This window comes from Eurosta solidaginis, chromosome X, assembly GCF_040869045.1.
Source record: "Eurosta solidaginis isolate ZX-2024a chromosome X, ASM4086904v1, whole genome shotgun sequence".
Lineage (NCBI taxonomy): Eukaryota > Metazoa > Arthropoda > Insecta > Diptera > Tephritidae > Eurosta > Eurosta solidaginis.
The window spans coordinates 82,014,582-82,037,063 of record NC_090324.1 but is presented as its reverse complement, the minus strand read 5'-3'; the positions used below and the strand labels follow the sequence as shown (position 1 = coordinate 82,037,063).

General features: G+C 40.2%; 1 pseudogene; it reads left to right on the top strand.

The window, feature by feature from the left end:
* Positions 1 to 913: 913 nt before the first annotated feature.
* On the top strand, positions 914 to 2,105 carry LOC137234465 (bifunctional peptidase and arginyl-hydroxylase JMJD5-like; annotated as a pseudogene).
* The last annotated feature ends 20,377 nt before the right edge of the window (positions 2,106 to 22,482 follow it).

Below are 22,482 nucleotides of genomic sequence, written 5' to 3'. Positions count from 1 at the left end.
TTGTCGAGAAGAAAATGTATCTTAAATGTGATTATGCTTAAATAATCATTTCTGATTCATATCTCAGACCAAATAAAATCTTCAATGAGAGGTAAAACTTTAACACGTAGAATATTCAGTAATCAGTCAATCAAGATAATCAGGGCAGATTCAGAAAGCTGAATGGAAAATGACTAAAAAATCGTTGACCATCTAAAGTAAACATATTCGATTCGCATATGACTCCAAAAATGATTGAGAACTATATTCAGTTTTCGATCATCAAAGTATTCATATGGTTCAGTGGCTATCTCCTTTGTTCAATCATATGAGAACTGTACATTTCTAAAGATCTCTGAAAGGGTGAAGAATGCCCTTGGATATCAACCCGAGAACTATGCATTTTACGGCCCCATTTTGCTTTTAGAAAACATTAGTCAGAACACTTTTGTCAGAGAGTCAAAACTCAATTTTCAGCTGGGGGCGAGGCGTATCGAAAACGCAAGAAAAGATACAGAGACCAGCGTTTGTCTAATATTGTCTTCATTCGAAAAAGATATACGCGAAAAACGATTTCATTAACGTCACGCTTGCCATAGCACACAATTTAAAATTTTAGATTGTCACTTTTCGTTATACATAATACCAAGTCGAATCCAACCTAATTGTCATCCTCACCTACCCTTAGCGAATCCTGTCTCGTTATCATACCTTACTGGTGCGTGTTACCGGAACGTCACGGATCGATACGGGAAAGGGCCATCAACATCTACAACACTCCTCACTACCTTCGGGGAGTGCCTTTATCCCTATCTCAAAATTTCCAACAGCAAGTCTACTCTAGTATGTATCTATATATTGCAGTTGCTTGGGCGATTTATTAGGTCGATAAATTACAATTCTAAATATTTTTGCCAAACAAAAAAATAAACAAATGGAAAATTGTACCAAATTCGGCGTGTATTTACCTAAGCGCGATGAAATTCGACATATTTTAAAAAATGAACCAGAGGCTAACTACATCATCAGCAGGGCGATAGCAGACGTGGAGCATATGAATGTATTTAACGAAGAAGTTTATTATCTCGTAAACAGCTTAGCGGATAAGTGCTGGGGACGCATACACACAGGACACTTTAGTGCGGTGCCTCTGTCAGTGCGTAAAATATATGCACTAGCCGATTATTACAAAATTTTTTATTTACTTTGCGAAAATGACTCCAAAGAGCAACTAATGCGATGCGCCGAAGTGCTCGATGAAGCTATACTGATGTACACAAGACTTATATGAAAGAAGCAATAACTTTCAGGCAGAGCTTACAAGCTTCATAAGTAAAGCTTTAGATGATGACGCCGCCAATGATTTGCCAGTCATAACAGAGCTGAAGCGTGAATCAGTTAAATTCGATATACCAATGCTAGATTTCCCTTCATTGGAAGACTTCCGCATAAAATGTTTCCTTCCCTTACAGCCTGCTTTGCTACTCAACACAATCGCCCATTGGCCTGCCATGCAAAAGTGGCCTGATCTAAATTATATACACAAATTAGCAGGTAATCGCACGGTTCCAATAGAAATTGGAGCCAACTATGTAACTGATTAATGGTCACAGCAGCTTGTGAAAGCTCGTGATTTCTTGCAACGACAATTTAAACAAACTGACGTAGAAATTGAATATTTAGCACAGCATGAACTATTCGATCAAATACCAGCACTTAAAGCAGATATTCGCATCCCAGATTATTGCACTTTACGTACGAATGTATTGGATTGTACGGAGCCGGCGAATGTTTCAATTAAGGCATTGTTAGGTCCGAAAAACACAATATCACCACTACATTATGATCCTGAACATAATTTGCTTTATCAGCTGTTTGGAAGAAAGTATGTCATATTAGCAGCACCGGCATATACATCAAAACTTTACGCACATGAGACGGAAATGCTTTGTAATACCTCACTTAAAAAACCAAAGTGTATTTCCAACTTACCGTGCACATCTTTGGTTGTAAGGAAGCTTGCACGCCTCTATGTTGTGGCAACAGCACTGAGTCCAGCTTCAATATATATGTTATACCCTTTCAATGTTTCCATAGGTGTCGCTGCAGTGCGATTACCTATGTGAAAGCGGAAATACTTTACTATTATACACACATTAAGTACGAGGTAAACTTACCTAAGTAGAGCCCCTGTTCGATTTTCATCTCGGACTCACGTCCCGAACCATCAATTCTATTATAGACATTGCATACTTCAAGCGCCGCAGTAAAGGCAGTACCTGGGCCACACCGTTAAACGTAGCATAATCAAGTATGCTATGCGGTACATTGACGAAGTGGTATAACCATAAAAGTGGCATGTATGCCAAATAATGAAGAGGTGGACATAAATGTAAGCTTCGACTAATGCACGCACGACATATAGAAAGACCTATAACACAAAAGAAAAGAAACCTTTAAGGAACATTGTAGCAGTATGCGCGGCATAATATGGTCCATAAACGATTTTTGGGGGGTATGCGGTGGCAGATAGTTTATCTGCTTTAGGCTTCGATTGGCCTCGTTCGTGGTGAACGAGAGCTGGGTTATGGGATTTGTTGGCCTCGTTCGGAGTGAACGAGAGCTGGGTTAGGCGGGTTGTTTGCCTCGTTCGGGGTGAACGAGAGCTGGGTTACGTGGTTGGTTATAACGGTTGGGAGTTACAAGTCTCCCTCACCCTCACTGGAGGGTGGTAGTAGGACCAATTTCGTGATTGGTCTGGTGGTTTGTTCCCTTGCCGTATCCAGTTCGACGACTCGAACTCGGTTATCGAGGCCATAATGAAGGGTGGCTATCCGACCTAGTCTCCATTCGTTGGGGGGCAGATTATCCTCCTTAATGACGACTAGGTCTCCCTGTTTGAGGTTTGATTGTGGATGCTTCCACTTAACGCGCTTCTGCAATTCGGTGAGCTACTCTGTTTTCCACCGTTTGCAGAAGGTTTGATGCAGCGCCTTAAGTTTTTCCCATCTATTGAAGAGTGAAGCGCGATTCTCGCTAACGTCAATCTCGGGTGGCGCTAGTAGGTGGCCCCCGACTAGGAAGTGCCCGGGGGTAAGTGGCTCCAGGTTGGACGGGTCATTTGAAGACGGGCTTAGGGGTCGGGAGTTGAGACAGGATTCAATACTACACAGGAGTGTGCTAAACTCCTCGAGAGTAAATTTATGATCCGATGCGATCTTTTTGAAATGAGTTTTGAAACTCTTGACTCCCGCTTCCCACAGTCCGCCGATATGAGGAGCAGCTGCTGGTATGAAATGCCATGTCAGGGTTTGGTGGGCATATTTAGAAAGGGTTTGGTTGCGCGCATCAACGAGGAAGGCCTTGAACTCTGAGCGGAGAGCCCTCGACGCTCCGACAAAGTTCGTCCCGTTGTCGGAATAGAGGCTTTTCGGGCATCCTCGTCTGGCGACAAACCGACTAAACGCTACTAGAAACGCGGTGGTGCTGAGGTCGCTAGTCGCCTCTAAGTAGATCGCCTTAGTCGCAAAGCAGACGAATAGGCAGACGTAACCCTTGGACATGCGGCATCCTCTTCCGCTGTAAGACTTGATGTCAAACGGTCCTGCGAAATCCACCCCGGTGTTGGTAAATGCCCGGCTAAAGGTAGTGCGTTCCGCAGGGAGGGTTCCCATGAGTTGCGTCGGGGAACGTTTGCGGAATAGCGTACAGGCCTTGCAGTTGTGTATGATGGATCGGATCATGTTGGTTTGGGATATCCTGATGAGGCGGCTAGTCGTAGCCTTGATTTCGTCAGGCGAAATCTGGTGCGACTCTGCTTTAAAGGACGTTTTAGTTTTTGGATGGGTTCTCTTGGCGAATCTTATAACGTAGGAGATTACCCGCAACGCTCTTGATAGGTCGGAAAACTGATCAAGAATATCCTCACCATTGTTGATGTTCGTTGCTGCATGCACTTGTACTCGTTTTTCTTCGATGTTTGTGTGGTACTCCTGTTCGCCTTGAGATGGCCATTCCGCTTTGCCTTCTTTCAGCCAAGAAGGTCTTTGCCACCACAAAGAGTTGTCGACTAGGTCCGTGGCTGGAAGTCCTCTGCTGGATAAGTCCGCCGGATTTGATGCGGACTCGACATGATGCCATGCTTTCGTTCTTACCTTCTCCACGATTTTTGTCACCCTGTGAGCTACAAATGTTGACCAGGAACACGGGGGTTTTCGAATCCATGCTAGGACGATGGTCGAATCTGTCCATAGGTGAAGGTTACACGTGCCTAAGTTCAGGTTCTCCATCACAGTTTCCAAAGTCTCAGCCAGCAAGACGGCACCGCATAACTCCAATCTTGGTAGTGAAATTGTTTTTACTGGTACCACCCTCGTTTTTGCCATGAGTAGACTAACGCATTTCCTATCGTTGATCTTAGCTCGCACGTAAACCGTAGCCGCGTATGCTTTTTCGGACGCGTCACAGAAGCCGTGAATTTCTATCTCGTTGGTTGGGGTGAAGTGCACCCACCGAGGTATACAAATCCGGTTAATGGCGGGGTACTCCTGCATAAAGGTTTGCCACCGATCCAAAGTGATTGCGGATACCGGTTCATCCCAGTCCGTCCCCTCCAGCCAAATGTTCTGCATTAGTATCTTGGCTACGATGATAACTGGAGCAAGCCAGCCTAAAGGGTCGAAGAGTTTGGCGATGGCGGATAGGATCGACCTCGTTTTCGATTGGTTTTGCTTTGAAATAAAAATAGTCGGAATGCGCGTTCCAACGGATGCCTAGGGTTTTTACCATGCTCGCGTCCTCGAACTCCAGAAAGCCTTCCGTAAGCCTGTGAGGTTTGGGTATGCCTATCCTACTGCAATTAGATTTCCATTTTCGCAGAGGGAATCCTGCTGACTTTAATGCAGCTGTGATTTCATCGCGAGCCGCGATTGCTGCCTCGATGCTATGCCCCCTGCAAGGACGTCATCGACGTACATGCTGTTTCGCAAGATGTGCGCTGCGGTTGGCACAGATGCCTCGACGTCCTCAGCAAGTTGATGTAGGGTTCTGATCGCTAGATAGGGGGCACAGTTTACCCCAAAGGTTACCGTGTTGAGCTCAAACACACTGACAGGGTCCTCTGCTTTGAGTCGAAAAACTATTCTTTGGTACTGGGTTTGGTTTTCCTTTACCCAAATTTGCCTGTACATCTTCCCAATGTCGCTGTTGAAGACGTACTTGTAGAATCTCCATCGGAGGAGCAGTATTGTTAAGTCCGATTGAAGTACTGGACCGGTGTGTAGCACATCGTTCAGGCTTGTGCCACTGGAAGTCGGCGCGACGCGTTGAACACGACCCTCACTTTAGTCGTTGTACTTTCCTCTTTGATAACCGCATGATGCGGCAAGAAGTAGCAATCAGATGATTGTGGTGGTACTACGGTATGCACCTTAGACATGTGCCCTAACGTGACGTATTCTGTCAATACCCTATTGTATTCCGTCTGTAGGGCCGGTGTCTTGGCTAGGCGTGTCTCGTTCCGATAGAACTGAGAGCAGACGCTCTTAAGAGATGGGCCCAAACAAAGCGTTTTTGGGAAGTCCTGTTTGAATGGAAGGGCGACGGTATATCTTCCATCTGAATTCCTTTCCGTTGTGTTTTTATATAGTGCCTCGCAATAGGCATTATCTTCGGTCAGGGCCTTTTTTGAAGGTACGTTTTCAAGTTCCCAGAAAGCGGCTAGCTGCTTGTCTAGGCTAATTTCATTGAAAAAGGATACTCGTGTATTGGTTGGGTGAGGTGTATCTGCAAGACCGGTTAAAATCCAACCGAAGACGGTTTCTTGGGCGAGAAGCGTATTTAGAACGTTCTTCCGTATACCGTTCAGTATTATCTGGGGGTAAATGTCGCCTCCAAGTATGAGGTCGACTGGTTCATTAATGAAGAACCTCTTATCCGCCAGAATCAGATCAGGGAACGCTTGCCGAGTCGTTGCGCTCACTTGGCAAGTCGGAAGGTCCCCTGTTAATTGAGGCAGGACTAGGGCCACTGTATTGATGCTTACTAAGGGGTCTGTAAGTGAACCTAGCGTAATCGCACATGATTCCTTTACCTGTGCAGATGGTGTATTATTTATTCCTGACACCTGCACATGCAAACGTTTGGATGGAAGGTTTATTCGCTTTTTTAGTCTTTCTGTTATGAAAGAGCATTCGGACCCAGAGTCTATCAGCGCTCTGGCGGAAAATTTCACTCCGTTGTATATTATATTAACCCGCGCTGTTCTTAATAACACCCCTTTTGTTTTGTTAGCATGACACGAAGAGGCGTTATTAGCATTATCTTGTCTTTTTTCAGACTCCATCCTTGCCCTAGCCTGTTGTGAGGTAGAAGGTGTATTGTCGGTGGCGTTTTGAGTCCACCTTTGAGGAGTTGTCTTTGGTTGTGCTGTCGGAAGATGGAGCAAGGTGTTGTGCCTTGCGTGGCACGTGCTGCAATTAAATTGGCTAGTGCATCGTGTCACGGTGTGTCCACCCGGCAGACAATTCAGACAGTAACTATTGTTTTTGACAAATTCGATTTTTCCTGACGTGGAAAACCTACGGAATTTTTGGCAATTTCGTAATTTGTGCTCCGTACTGTTGCACATCTTGCATGCCGACTTTGGTACGCTGGCTTGGTAAACCCCGAGTTTCGTAGAATTTTCCCTAGAATTCGAATTCTGACTTTTGGGTGTTTTTGTCGTTTTATTACCCCTAAGATCGGAAACCGTCTCTAATGTCTGGAAGCGATTGGACAGGAATTTGTCCATATCCTCCCATTTCGGAATATCTGTTTTTCGTTCTACGGTCTGTTCCCAAAGAGCCAGTGTAGATTCAGGGAGTTTTGTGGAGCATAAGTAAGTTATAATTGCATCCCATTTGTGATGTCAATATTATGACATTGTAGCGCAGAAATGCAATTGTTTATCTCCCGTTGCAATTTTTTGATTGAGGTTCCACACTCCTGTTCGACTGCCGTCAGATTAAATAAAAGTTTTAATTGTGTGTTGACGAGGATACGTTTATTTTCGTACCTGTCGCTTAAGTTTTTCCAGGCGGTTGCAAAACCCTCGTTTGTTAATGAGCACCTGCCCACTATTTCTTTTGCCTCCCCTTGAGTTTTTTGTTTTAGATAATATAATTTCTCGACATCTTTCAGATCAGTATTGTGGATGTATATCGCCGTGAACATATCTCTAAAGGCTGGCCAGGAAAGGTAGTCGCCTTTAAATACATCGGTGTCACAAGGCGGCAGCCGCATTTTATGTCCCCGTCGCGAAGAATCTTCATCCTTTGCTTCATCCTTGGCCGGCTGTGGGGTGATGGCTTCGGCTTCAGCCGCCACAGCAGACATGCATTGCAGGTAGCATGCAAAGCAACTTTTATTCTCCTTTCTTAATGAGCTGAGCTCGTCTTTGAACAGTTCAGAATTGCTGAGAAGACTTTCATATGTGGACTTGGTCTTCTTCCATAGTGCCCTTAGCTCCTCTTGCAGTAGTGCAAGGGTGTGCTTGTTCCGGGATTCGGCCGGGGTCGAGTTGAAATCTTGTTCAAACTCCACTATGGAATCAGCCAATCTAATATAAGTCTCCATTGATTTTATTAATCTGAATATCTTGATTCTTTAAAGGGTTCGAGCTTGGAGGCAAAATACTTATTGGCGTTGGTGTGTATCTAATCGCAGCAAAAATTACAAGTGTGTTTCGTTTTTTGAACGTAGACCAGCTATCAATTCTGCTGTGATTGTGCTGTATAAGTAAAATCTTTAAAAACACACGGAAAAACACTCTGAACTGATTGTATGTGTTAACACAGAAAACAATCTTATGTGAATTTAGTGATAAGCGAAAAAAATGAATCAGATGTAAATCTTGATGTGTATGAATGTGTGGCCAGTACTGAACCACTTATAGAGATCCTCACGAGGATTGTGTAGGCCACAGATGGAAATCCTGACGAGGATTTAATGTGTATACAGTGATATAAATATAGTGATATGCAGCACAGATAGAAATCCTGAAAGGTTCTAGTGTGTGCAAAGTGATATTAAACACGGATAGAAGTCCTGAAAGGATTTAATGTGTCTACAGTGATGTGCAATGCACAGAAAAGAATCGTCTGCAATATTTAACGTGTCTTAACAGGTGTGTTGGACACAGATAGAAATATTTTCCAAAAAATTTGGCGTGTTTAAAAAATTAAAAACGCAGATGGTAATCCCAATGTGGATATAGTTTGTAATATTTGAATCACAGATAGAAATCCTGACGAGGATTTAATGTGTATACAAAGTTAAAGTGAACGCTGAGTATTCCCGAGTAGCCAACCAGGGTATCTTTCCCAATATAAATAAGATTATAAAAAAAGGTCCGCACCACCTGCCGATAGCTAACTTTCGTCGAGTTTTTCCCCTTTGAAGTTAGCGCTCGGCAGGGGTGGGCCGTTACCGGTAAATAATAAAATTACCAAAATTGTGCATTAGGGTGGTAGCGAATATTTAGGCTGGTGGCCTAAACAATTGTAGAACGTAAAAAATTATTTATGTATTAATAAGGTACATTTTTCATTAATTAAAAACATCCGGGTATATAACATTCTTTTTTTTATTATAATCTTCAGGAATGAGAAAACTTTGTTTCTGTGGGGAAACAGTTCTTGAAATAGCGACATACAGTTGACCGTGAGAAAACACTTCACTACAAAGGTCTACGCCAACATTACTAAATGTTTGTCTTTGCGACTTATAAGTTGTAATTGTATTAGTCCAAGTGTAATAGGCGGGTACTTCGAGTAAAGCAAAGTCTTTGCAAAATCTTCAACTGAACAAAGGGGAAAACATGCTGTCAAAGTGGTTTGTAGCGGTTCCTGCAGTACCATAAACCCTTCGTCCATTTTCTAAGTGAACAGATAGATGTGCAACCGTTGGGAATCGCTCATGAATCGAAAATCCCAGTAAACTCCTAATACCTTCTGATGTGCTTAAATATCTGCCATTCAAAAATTTTGCACTTCGTCCTTTTTATCTTGAACGGAAAATGTCGCTGCGTCGCTACCTTTGTTGACATACATACAAATATATTTTAGTGCCTGCACTGAATGACAGTACTCTACATTTATGTGAGCAGAGAAATATCTGGAAAGAACGCGGCAATATGGAGCAATCCAACGGTTGTCGACGTTGTCCCATTGGAAAGTACATGGGTATAGCCACCGTCCGCTGAAGACCTTCGTCTATATTTTGGATATCCATCTACCCCGGGTTGCGTATGCTGGCTGTTGGAGCTCTCGTGGGTATCGTTCGAATCTGCACTATCAGTAGCAATAACAACTTCATCCACGTAACTGACAACTGTTTTCTCCAACGGCTCAACCAATTGTGACATCATTCTCTGGAAAGCACACGGCACACCGAATGGCGGCCTGTTAAACTCAAATTGGCCACTGGATGTTACGAATGCCGTAAACTGTTTTGAATGTTCCTCTACTTCAATTTGTAGTAGCCAGACATAAGGTCTAAAATGGTATAAAATTTTTTTCCAGACAATGTCGCCAAGACCCCATCCACTGTAGGCATCAACCATGGGTGTTTCTCAGTTATTGCATTCAGCCCGCGATAGTCTACGAAGAGTCTATCTTCTCCAATCTGTTTACGTACCAAACCGACAGGTGATGCATACAGAGAATATGATCTTCTAATAATGCCCACTTCCAACAGCTCTTCAATAATATCCTCAACTACACGCTGTGTTGGGATAGGAATGCTGTACGGCTTTTTAGCTATTGATCCCTAACTCGTTAACTTTATGTCCATTTTGAATGTTTTCGATTTACAAAACTCAGGTCATTTTTATCCAAAGCAATGCGAATACGCATTCATTAAATCAAACAAACTTTCGTTGATATCCGAACTTAACGAGCCTCCAACATCTACAACATTCCTATTAATTGCCATAACTTAACAAGTACCATTTTCAATAACTACTTTTCCCTTTGCAAGCACATCGATCCCAATAAGTGCATCATGCGTCATCACGGTATCATTAATAATTAGCAACTCAACTATACGTACAACTTCATCCAATTCTATATGCACTAGTATTTTCCCGTGGCAAAGAATTTCACCACCAGCGAACCCAATTAACTTTTTACTACAAGCAATGACACATGCACCACACCTTTTAGCAATCGATTGCTTCACAAGTAATTTGCTACTACCCGAATCAATCAGCATTTTACATTTTACCTCAGATACGCCGATAATTAAAATCTCTTTACGCAACTCTACGCATTTGCTTTGATTTTCAATTTTATTTACTGCTGATTCACCTTCAAAACACTGCGCCTCTTCTTCTTGTTCTTCACTTGCTACTTGATATACCCTATCGACCTGTTTTGCTTCAACTTTTCGTCTTGGCTTCACACAATTTCTAGAAATGTGGCCTCGCTCCCTGCAGTTGTAACAAATTGGCCCAGATTCACTTTTGTTTATATTATTTTTATCAACATTGCCTACAATACTCGATGCCTGCTGCGTTTCACTTTTTTCGCCAAACCTATATCGGCTATCAACACTCATAACTAAGTTTGTAAGTGATTGCAACAAATCAGCACACTTATAAAATTTCATTGCGTTCAATGTTTTACGCAGATTATCATCGGATAATCCATTTATAATATATTTAATTATGGCACTATCGTCAATATTATCACGACGGACCATTGCCATCATATTATAATAACATTGTAGCGAATTTGCTTGCAAATCCTCTTATTTGCCTTTTTGCTAAGTTCGTATCACTAAACTGTTGCATAAATAACTCCAATATTGAATAATGGAAAAATGGCCTTTATTAAAGTATTTCACAATAACACTTATACTTTGCAATTAGCTGGCTTAATAACCAAACTGATAGTTTCAATGAAACTGACGTTCAAAATAATACTGCTATTGCTGGCTAGATATCGTCTTAATCGAAACTGATTATAGCGCCTCTACCGCTGGTGCTTTTATACTCTTTGATTTGCTCGTGTCATCTTCAAAGCGCTTCCAGAACTTACTAAGTTGCCGTCATATAATTATAACTACAGATGCACTTCAACAATTACAATTGCATACTTTTGGGAGCATCTCTTCTCTGCTGCGTGTACGTACATATGTGTAGACATAATGTTTTATTCTTTTATGTAGATACAAGTGACTGTCTGCTTTATTGTTGTTGTGACTTCATTTACTTAGCATCAGACTAGGGGTGTGTGTATCACCTGGTGTCACTCATATTCGTCACACTGCCCTCCACCTAAGTCTGATCGTCCCGATCAGACAAATCTCTCGATCTAAACGCTTCCAGCCTTTCCAAATGAACCACTTTCATTTTGGTTCGTGGTTTGCCAATGGTTTGTATGCGGTACACTACATCGTTGATCCGTTTTACAACTTTGTATGGGCCTTCCCAATTACACTGCAATTTCGGGGACAAACCTTTTTTTCATTGTGGGTTATATAACAGCACCAAATTTCCTTCCTGAAAACCTTCCGAATTAATTGCTTTATCGTACATCGCTTTCATTTTGTCACTCATAATTTTTGATCGTTGCCTTACAAGATCGTGTATCTCTCTCAGCACTTCTTCCAAATCACTAGTGGATTTCTTAACATTTCTCTCCGCATTGGCATCTATCCCAAAATAGCTCCTTTGGTCAGTTTGAGTGGTGACTTGATCACATTGAGTACTCTTACCGGACTACGTCCATCTTGTTTTGTCATAGCCAGGGTTTTTCCTACAAGTATGTTCGGTGCTGATTTGTTTGCTGCTTCGACAACCCACAATTTGTTTGTCCCACAACCTCCATCAACCTTTGCCCAGATGACTGCTTCGGATTTTGGTGGTATTTGCTGACTCCCTTCCACCAGTACTCGTTTACTGCTGTAGCCTCTCTTGTAGCCGAAATTAATTGGTACATCCATGTTCTTATATCGCATCGTCTTGCTTTGCATGTCGATCTTGATGCCTTGGTTGATTAAGAAGTCCACTCCAATTATGATTTCATCAACAATATCTGCCACTATAAAATTGTGTAGTACCGTGACGTTCCCAATTGCTACTTCACATTCTACTTCTCCAATTACCTGGGTGTCCTCTCCCGTGGCTGTACGTAATCTTTCTCCAAGCAATGGTCTTATCTTTTTGTTGACTAAATCCACTCGAATGATGGAATGAGATGCACCCGTATCTACAGTCAGTAAAGGTTCCTTTCCGTCCACATGTCCTCCAACAGTAAGATTGCTCGATCTTCTTCCAATCTGCGAGATAGAGATTATGGGGCATTCAATTGCGGGAGCCAGCTGTCGCCCCTTGCGGCTGACTCGATTTAGTTTAACGATTGAGTGGTATTGGAGATTTGCTCATAACCTTCTGCTCTGCGTTTACGACCACCCACATTGTTGGAACTGTTAGGGTTGGTGTTGCAATAACGCGCAATATGCCCTGGCTTCCCACACTTAAAACATTTGACTGCGTCATTATTCTTCTGCTGCGTACCCTTCAATGCTTCCAAAATTGCGTGTACCCAGTCTGGCCTTTCCACATCCACGCGATGAGTTTTGTACGCTGGCTTACTGAAAAGTGAGGCTGTTTCCTGAGTAAGTGCGTGGGATACCGTTTCAGCAAATATTAGTTTTGGATTCCACATCTCGTATGCCATTTATGAAACTCTGGATTTTTACCCTTTCGGTGTATTCCACGGGTGCGTCGGCATTCGCCAAATGTGCAAGCCTTTCGACATCTGACGCAAACTCCTGCAAAGTCTCATTAGCTTTTTGGTAGCGGTTTTGCAACTCTATTTGGTGTATCTGCTTCCTGTGTTCGCTTCCGTATCGCTTCTCTAGAGCGCTCATCAATGTTTCGTAGTTGTTCCGCTCTCCCTCGGGAATAGTCTGTAGGATTTCAACAGCAGATCCTTTCAATGCCACGAATAGTGCAGCAACTTTATCTTCAGCACTCCAGTTGTTCACTGCTGCGGTCTTCTCAAACTGAATCTTAAACACCTGGAAAGGAACAGAGCCGTCAAAAGATGGAGTTTTTACCTTCGTATTGCTTGCTGAAACAGCTGGGCGATTTAGTTGCAACTCCTGTATACGACCTCTCAAAGCATCCACCTCGGCCTCGATTTTTTCCTTAAACTGCGTTATTTTCTCGTCCATGCGCGCTTCGAGTTTTGATGATATACGCGCCTCTTGCGCTTCGAGTTGTACTGTTATGTGTGTCTCTTGTTCTTTCAGTTGTGCTTCCATGTTTGCTGTATTCTGTGTCGACATTTCTGAAATACGCGTTTCTTGTGCTTCAATCTTCGATGTTATGCGTGTCTCCTGCGATTCCAGTTGAGATGCCATCTTGGATGTTATGCGTGTCTCCTGTGATTCCAGTTGAGATGACATTTGTGACGACATTTCTGAAATACGTGCCTCCTGTGCTTCCATCTTGGATGTTATCTGTGTCGACATTTCTGACATACGCGTTTCTTGTGCTTCAATCTTCGATGTTCTTTCTGACGACATTTCTTTTACTGTCGATGTTTGTGCAGATATTGCAGCCAAAATCATGCTCAAGTCTGTGCTCGTAACTGTCTGCGATGTTTCGTTTTTCTCTTCAATTTTTGTTGTCTCCTCGCCATCAAGATGAAAGACATACTCTTCCATATCAATTCCTTCTAATTCCATTGCCTCTCGTAGTCGTGCCTGAAGTTCGAGTTTAATGCCGGTTTTATTCAATCCACAGTTCTCCAACTCCTTCTTCAGTTGCGGGATCTTCAATTCACTCAACTTTGCCATGTCCAAGTTGTATTTCCAATCTTCGGAATTTATTCAACAATTCCTCTTCTGACACCAATTGTAACGAATTTGCTTGCAAATCCTCTTATTTGCCTTGTTGCTAAGTTCGTATCACTAAACTGTTGAATAAATAACTCCAATATTGAATAATGGAAAAATGGCATTTATTAAAGTACTTCACAATAACACTTATACTTTGCAATTAGCTGGCTTAATAACCAAACTGATAGCTTAAATGAAACTGACTTTCAAAATAATACTGCTATTGCTCGCTAGATATCATCTTAATCGAAACGATTATAGCGCCTCTACCGCTGGTACTTTTATACTCTTTGATTTCCTCGTGGCATCTTCTAGGCGCTTCCAGAATTTACTTAGTTGCCGTCATATAATTATAACTACAGATGCACGTATATAGCTTCTCATATGCGTGTATTTGTGAGCGACACTTCAACAATTACAATTGCATACTTTTGAGAGCATCTCTTCTCTGCTGCGTATACGTACAGATGTGCAGACATAATGTTTTATTCGTTTATGTAGATACAAGTGACTGTCTGCTTTATTGTTGTTGTGACTTCATTTACTTAGCATCAGACTAGGGATGTGAGTATCACCTGGTGTCACTCATATTCGTCACAATATTCTACTATTTTCTCACCCCTTTTCATTTTCGTGCTCATCATTCGCATATGAGCATCAGCTGAATTTTGTACATAGGGTAAATCTATCAGAAATGCTGCAACAGATTCGTTCCATTCCCGGAATACTGGTTGAGCATCTGCCCATCGCTTTGCAACCCCACTCAACCTGCTAAGAACTGCCAAAATAACAAACGAATCGTCCCAATGATATAATGCTTTCAATTTCTCAACTCTCTCAATGAATTGTATTGACGAGTATTGCGGCAGTTACTCACGAACGTACGTACCAAAAACTTGTCAGCTGACACGACCTATCTCTTCGTTTATGTACATACATATTCGGTGTTATGTACCTCTCTCTATTTATTGCAGTTGAAATGATCGGCTGTGTTTAGTCATACATGTATTGCTGTCTCGATGTCGAGTATGACGAACATGGCTGTTGGGAAGTTAAAATCGTTGTATATGGCAGCTGCAAATTTGATTTCAACTGTTGAGGCTTTACATATGACAAGAACGACTCCGACATTGTATTCGGCTGTAAACATTGTGTGCTGCTGCTGCGACGTCGACATGTACACATACTGTGGTGGTATTTTGTAATTTTCTTCTACTGGTGGTGGAAACGATGTAGGTCATGCTTTTGACGCTGGCATTGCTACTCCTGCTATTTGCTGTGAATGTGAAATCGGCGTCTGCGTGACTGCAACCGGCGCTGACAAAAATGAAGCACCACGCTCGTCGTCGTAATAACTTTAAGCTTGTTCTGGAATATTCAATACTCCTGAATGAATGAGAAAGAGGCGGAGTTATTACGTTTATAGGTATTAGTTCTTGGTGCGATACACGGTGGGGTATTTGATCACTGTAGCAGACCAAAAGTCGATTTTTCAAAATATACCAATTTTTTTAAATACTTTCCATGGCGTTCCTAGATGTCCACTGAATAGAATACCTACCCCAAAACCCATCTGCAACGTCAACGGAGCTAACCGCGCACATCTAAAGTTTTATGAAAATTGTGTGCAGTTCGATGTATTTTTGGATTAAAAAGCAATATACCCTTCTAACCTTGTTCACTTGTTTAGCCTTAATCAAATCTAGTTAAATTTTCTTTTAGGACAGCTGCAGCTGTGCATTTAGCGTCTCAACGGCGCCACACAGCGCGCTAACTTTCACCTCGAGCCCTATCGTCGTCCATGACCAATTCCTCACCCTGCTTCCTGTTTTCCTTACTTGCCGGTGATGCGCTTCCATCTGCTGGCAAATATTTCGCCACCATTGGCTCCAGGATTTCTGTATCGACCTCCTGGAGTCTGCTAACTAACTCGACCTTTGTGCCACTTGTTTTTATCTGCAATTTTTGTAAAATTTCTTTTAACGAGGATACTGTTAAACTTTTTAGCTCCATGACCACTTCTGATGCTGTCACCAACACAGAATTCATGACAACCGATTTAAAAAGTTTATTCAATTAAACTCGCTTTATTCAATTCAAGTTAACGACTGACTCTTTCTTTACATTTCAAGAATAAAAATGAACATTTCAATATATGATAAATTGAGTACACAAGGGAGAATGAACTTTAAATAAAATGAGAATATATAGAGTTGCCAGTAGATATAAAAGGTGTGATGACATATATTTGATTAACTTGAATTAATGACCTTTCATTCATGAATCATTATTGATGGATTACATCAAAAAAAATGTTTGCCACATCAACTAAATGATTTTTGGACTAAGAGCTAACAATAAAATTAATGACACGATAATGATGATTATAAATTTTAATTACTCAATATAGAAAGTTCGGATATCAAAGAGTGGCTTTATTTATTCTTTCTAATAATATCAAAATTTAACTGTCTTGCCAAACGGATTCAACACAAAGCGTGGCAAATCCCAAAACTCGCTCTTTAGATTAACACGATCTATGGAAGTTTTCGTTTCTTGAAAGGACGCTCAAGGAACGTTCTTCCAAGCTACAGTGACAGGTATAGTGCAAAAGATACGTAAAGCAACACAAATGTTGGGGAAATCGTATACAGATTTTGAACATAGATGGCATTTAGCAATTCCAATGGTGACAGACCTTTAACAAAATTTGTTTTGTAAATGTGTTTCAAGTGAATTATTTCGCATTCTAAGCTTTGAAAAATGTCCGACTTGTATTTTTCGACAAATTTTGCTGCGCCCGCCCGAACCGTTTTCGGAGCATCCTAACACTACCAGGTCATCCATATATAAAAATGCTTGTGAGGGTTTCAGACCTGCGAATTCTAAGGTCATCATTCTTTGGAATGAGTTTGGTGCTACTTTTAAGCCATAGGGAAGTCGTTTGAAACGGTAAGTGCCATTATCTGCTGTAAATGAGGTAAAATCTAGAATTTTGGTCTAGTTATATTTGATGAAAGCCTGACATTAGATCTAAACATGAAAAGTATTTTGCTCTTCCTAATTGATCCAAAATGTGATCAATTCTCGGGAGTAAAATTTATCAGCGGTTAGTTTTTTATTTACTTGTCTGTAGTCAATGACTAGTCTCCATCTTTTATCTTTGTAACCGGGTAAAGATTTCTTTGGTACTAATAGGATTGGCCTATTGTATTCGGATATTGAAAGTTCTATAATGTCATCTTCAAGTAATTTGTTTACTTGTTTATTTATTTCATTTTTGTGTTCTTGCGGAAATCTGTAATTTTTAATGTAGACGGGCTATCATCTTTTATATGTAATTTTTGCTTATAAAAATTGTTTGCTGTTATGGGTTCTGTTTCTATTGCGAATATTTTTACATATTCTGGGCATAGTGAATTTAGTTGTTCACTAGCAAATTGGGGGAAGTTTTTATTATGTCTTCCTAATTTTTCTTTGTTATTACAGTTATTGGTCCGTAATCATAGTCGCTGACAAAAATACTCTTTAGTTAAAATCTTGCCTAAATTAAAAAATGGGATTTAAAATTTTGGTCTGCATAGACATATTAAACACAGTTTTCAGCTAAAATGAGCATGGACAGGGTATCCGCATGAAAAAAGGTTTTGATTGGCGCTATGAAGAAATTGTTAGAAATTTTAAAAGTTCACCCTGTTCCTTACAACCGTGGTTACTTGACTCCACGTATAAAAAATGGTAATTTTTTACTTGACAAAAAGTCTTACAATAGCACAAAAATTGTCAAAGGAGTACCTGAAAACGCGTTTTGATCATAATCCGCAGGCGGATAATTATGATTCAATTCTATTTAAAAGTTATTAGCAAACGTTTTGTAAAAATTCTCTGTTTTTTTATCAGCCGTCAATTTAAAATTGAGTGCACAATCTTTTAATTGAACATGAACATACTTAAATAAGTAAAATTTACTTAATTGCGTTCTTAAAAAATTATTTAAATACCTAATAAAATCCCTTTGCTTGTATTAGCATGATGGGATTGTACATTGATAGCAGATGGTTTATCACTGCTAGTGAAGTCGCGCGTTTGGTGGGCTTGTGTAGAAGTGGACTGTATTTTACCCGAAGGTTTCTGTGATTTGTTAAATGGTTTCGACCGCTGATTCTGTAAATGCAATAACAAATGATGTCGAGAGTGGCAAGTGCCGCAATTGTATGGGCTAGTACATCTCGACACCGAATGTCCCGAAGAGAGGCAATTGAGGCAGTAGCCGTTGGATTTAATATAACTAATCCCCTTGCTAACCTCTAATTTTTTGAAATTTGGATATCTGTCTATTTTGTGCTCTTCTGATTTGCACACTTTGCACTCATTATTGGCGACACTAGATTGATATGCGCCAAGCTTCTTTTGCGAAGGTCCGGGGGAGGATTTATTCGTACTATAAGATTTCTGAATCTTTGACTTGGGGACATGAAACGCTTTCCAAAGTTTGAAATCTATTTGTGAGAAACTTGTCCATGTCCTCCCACTTAGATATGTCCGTTTTATTTTCGACTGACTGCTCCCAAAGCGATAGTGTTAGGTCAGGTAATTTAGTTGAACATAAGTAAGTAATAATTGCATCCCAGTTAGTAATGTCAATTTTGTGACATTTAAGGGCGGATATACAATTGTTGATATCCCTCTGCAATTTCTTAGTAGAAGTCCCGCACTCAGACTCTACTGAATCTAAATTGAAAAGAATTTTCAATTGAGAATTAATAAGAATTCTCTTATTCTCATACCTATCGCTAAGGTTTTTCCAAGCGGTGTCAAAACCTTCATTGATCAACGAACATTTTTCAAAAATTTCTTTTGCTTCACCTTGTGTCTTTTGATTCATGTAGAAAAGCTTTTCAACTCCTTCAAGTGTGTTATTTTTAATATAGGGCAGTGAACATATCACGAAACGTTGGCCATGAAATATAATCACCCTTGAAAACTAAGGTATAGCAAGGTGGCAAACGGATATTATGACGCTTTAATTGCTGCATAGCATATTTTTTGCTTTTTACGAATTGAGGCAATCGTCTTATCAGGAATCGATACATCTGCTAACAATTCGTCATATGCTGCTTTCACTTTGTCATACATTGCGTTAAAATCAGTTTGCCGAATTTTCAGCGAATGTATAGTATTGTCACTTATAAGAGTGCTTAGAAAATCTTGGTCGCATTCTACTACTGAATCGGTAAGTCTGATAAAAGTTTCCATTTTGTTAGAAATTACTAATGAAAAGCTTTGAAATTAATTTAAAAACGAAAATTACAAAAAGAAATTTATATTTTAAGGGTTTGTGTATTGTACACGTAATCATAGTCGCTGACTAAAATACTCTTTAGTTAAAATCTTGCCTAAATTAAAAATGGGATTTAATATTATGGTCTATCATAGACATATTAAATACAGTCTTCAGCTAAAATAAGCATGGACAGGGTATCCGCATGAAAAAAAGGTATTCATTAGTGCTATAAGAAATTTTTTAGAAGTTTTAAAAGTTCACCCTGTTCCTTACAAATGTGGTTACTTGACTCCACGTATAAAAAATGGTAATTTTTTACGTGACAAAAACTCTTACAATAGCACAAAAATTGTCAAAGGAGTGCCTGAAAACGCGTTTTGATCACAATCCGGTGGCGGATAATTATCATTCATTTCTATTTGAAGTTATTAGCAAACGTTTTGTAAAAATTCGCTGTTTTTTATCACCCGTCAATTTAAAATTGAGTGCAGAATCTTCTAATTGAACATGAACGCACTTACTTAAAGAAAATTTACTTAGTTTCGTTCTTCAAAAATTATTTACATATATTTTGCAACATAAACGAATAATAAAATGTATCCAAAGTGAATGCATACATAATACACACATACCACGTGCGGAGCCCAACATGCCAACCTATACAACCGCACTGCGTTTTTTTAGCGCACGCAAACAACCGGCGTTTTTTGCCCTAACCCAAATAAGCATGCGTGCGTGCGTAACTGAGATGTCATATCTGTCAAATTTGTTTGTAAATATATTGACAAGTTCAAATTTTATAAGTTTGGTTAAAAATTTAACAAAGAAAATAAAAAGAGAAAATGGACACTTTAAGTGACATGGAAGACCTTATTTTATTACGGGAAATGTATCAAAGGCAGCACGGACGCAGATGTAGACGGCAGTTATTTAAAACTAGGTATGAATTTGGTTTCCAAGCGACTGGGTATGATATTCTGAAGCGCATAGATCCAGACCTCTTTTATAAGTCCGTACGGATGTCTTGCGACCTATTCGAAACGTTTTTAAGACTGTTAGAATCATATTTGCTAAAGGAATCTCGTAGGCCTGCAATAGATCCAGAGCAGCGTCTTTTTGCTACGGTTTTGTAAGTATATACACAAATATATTTGCGAATTCGGTAACGTTTTACCACCTAATTTTTATCGAAAATTATCAAAGGTGGTATCAAAAGTCGCGTCTCGACCTCCGTTTTTAGAATCCGGTAGTTAAAATTAAATTTCTATTTCTGTCAAAAGATATAAACCAAAAAATCGGTTCTAATATTCATGTGGTTGTTGTTTTTTCGTCATATTTGTTGTACACACACACACACTAATGCAGAAAGGTCTTCTGCGTGCATTTAGTTTTGATCCCCAAAACGGTGTCGGACACACCCAGGGTAATTTTTATAAGCGCGGCCGAAGGCCGCCAACGCAGAAAGGTGTTCTATGCAAAAAAACTATGGTTCAGGTCCCATACTTCGGACCCTCTCGGGGTCATTTTACGGTTTTTTGTGAATAACTTTCGACAGAAATAAAATTTTTTATTTCCGTTTTCGGATTCTTAAAACGGAGGTCGAGACGCGTCTTTGATACCACCTTTGATAATTTTCGATTATCGATTAAAATAAGATGGTGCACCGTCTTGTAAAACGTTACCGCGAATTCATTTGAGAATTAACAAATTGTACTTTGTGCAGTTTTTTAGCACAAGGCTGCTCGTTGCATAGTCTATCGCTGCAGTTTCGCATTGGAATAGAACTGCAAGACGCGTTGTGTTGGAAACTTGCGAATACATCTGGAATAACCTTGCAAGATTGTATGTAAGTGTTCCATACAAAGATGAATGGGAACAAATTTCTCGAAGGTTTGAGGAAGACACCGGACTGCCAACTGCATGGATGGGAAACATATCCGAATAGTGTGCCAAATAACTGTAGTTCCCATTATTTTAATTACAAGAAATACTTCAGCATCGTAAGTTTCATTGCATGATTTTTTAATATAAATGCACCTGTATGCCCATTTCAAATACTTTTCTGGTTTTGCTAGCAGTGTGCGACATCAATTATACTTTCACTCTTGTTGACATCGGTGCCAGTGGGAGCCAAAGTGATGGGGGCATTTTCAGAAACTCGTCTTTTGCTAGGAAGTTTTTAAACAACGACCTGGAAATTCCACCTCCTTGCAATTTGCCGTCAACAGAAACACCATTCCCCTTTTATTTAGTGGCGGATGCAGCTTTCCCACTTAAGAGCAACCTAATGAAACCTTTCGCAAGGGATATTAACCCAGAGAAATAAAAGTACAACAAGCATATTTCTCGTGGTCGTATACGTATCGAAATAGCATTCGGTTAGTATATATATATTGTTACGAATATTAGCAAAACTAAGGGGTGCTAATATCTCTAAGCCGATGCTAAGCAGTGACGTGAACTCACATCAATAATTCAATCATTATGTATCTACATAAACGAAACAATAATTGCTTCTACACATATGTACCATGTACGTATACGAGCAGCGGAGGGTCAATGCACAAACACATGCATATATCTGAGATACTCCTGAAAGTATGCAATGGCAAGCTATAAAATCGTGCAGTTGTAGTTACACTGAGAAATTTGAGAGCTGATGGACTAGAAAATTCTGGAAATGGAAGCGCCTAGAAGATGCAACGTTGAAATCAGAGAGTATAAATGGCAACAAATGTAGAGGCGCTGGAATTCAGTTTGATTTGAGCTATCAAGCAGTTATTGATTAAGCACGCAATCTGGCGGGCAATAGTAGAGTTTCATTTGAGCTATCAATCAGTTTGGTTACTAAGCAAGCTATTCGTTGCACAGTTTAAGTGTTATTGTGAAGTACTTTAATAAAGGCCAATGCAATATTACATATTAAAGTTATTTATTCAACAGTTTAGTGATTCGAACTTAGCAGAGGGTTGTAAATAAGAGGATTTGCAAGTAAATTCATTACAATTCGTGTCAGAAGAGGAATTGTTGAATAAATTCCAGAGGACAACAAGGACATGGCAAAGTTCAGTGAATTGAAGATCCAGCAACTGAAGAAGGAGTTGGATAGCCGTGGATTGAATACAAGCGGCGTTAAACTCGAACTTCAGGCACGGCTACGAGAGGCAATGGATGCAGAAGGAATAGATGTAGACGAGTATGTCTTTTATCCTGATGGGGATGAGACAACAACAAAAATTTAAGAGAAAAACGAAACATCGCAGACGAGCACAGACTTGAACATGATTTTGGCTGCAATATCTGCTCAAACATCGACAATGTCATCTCAA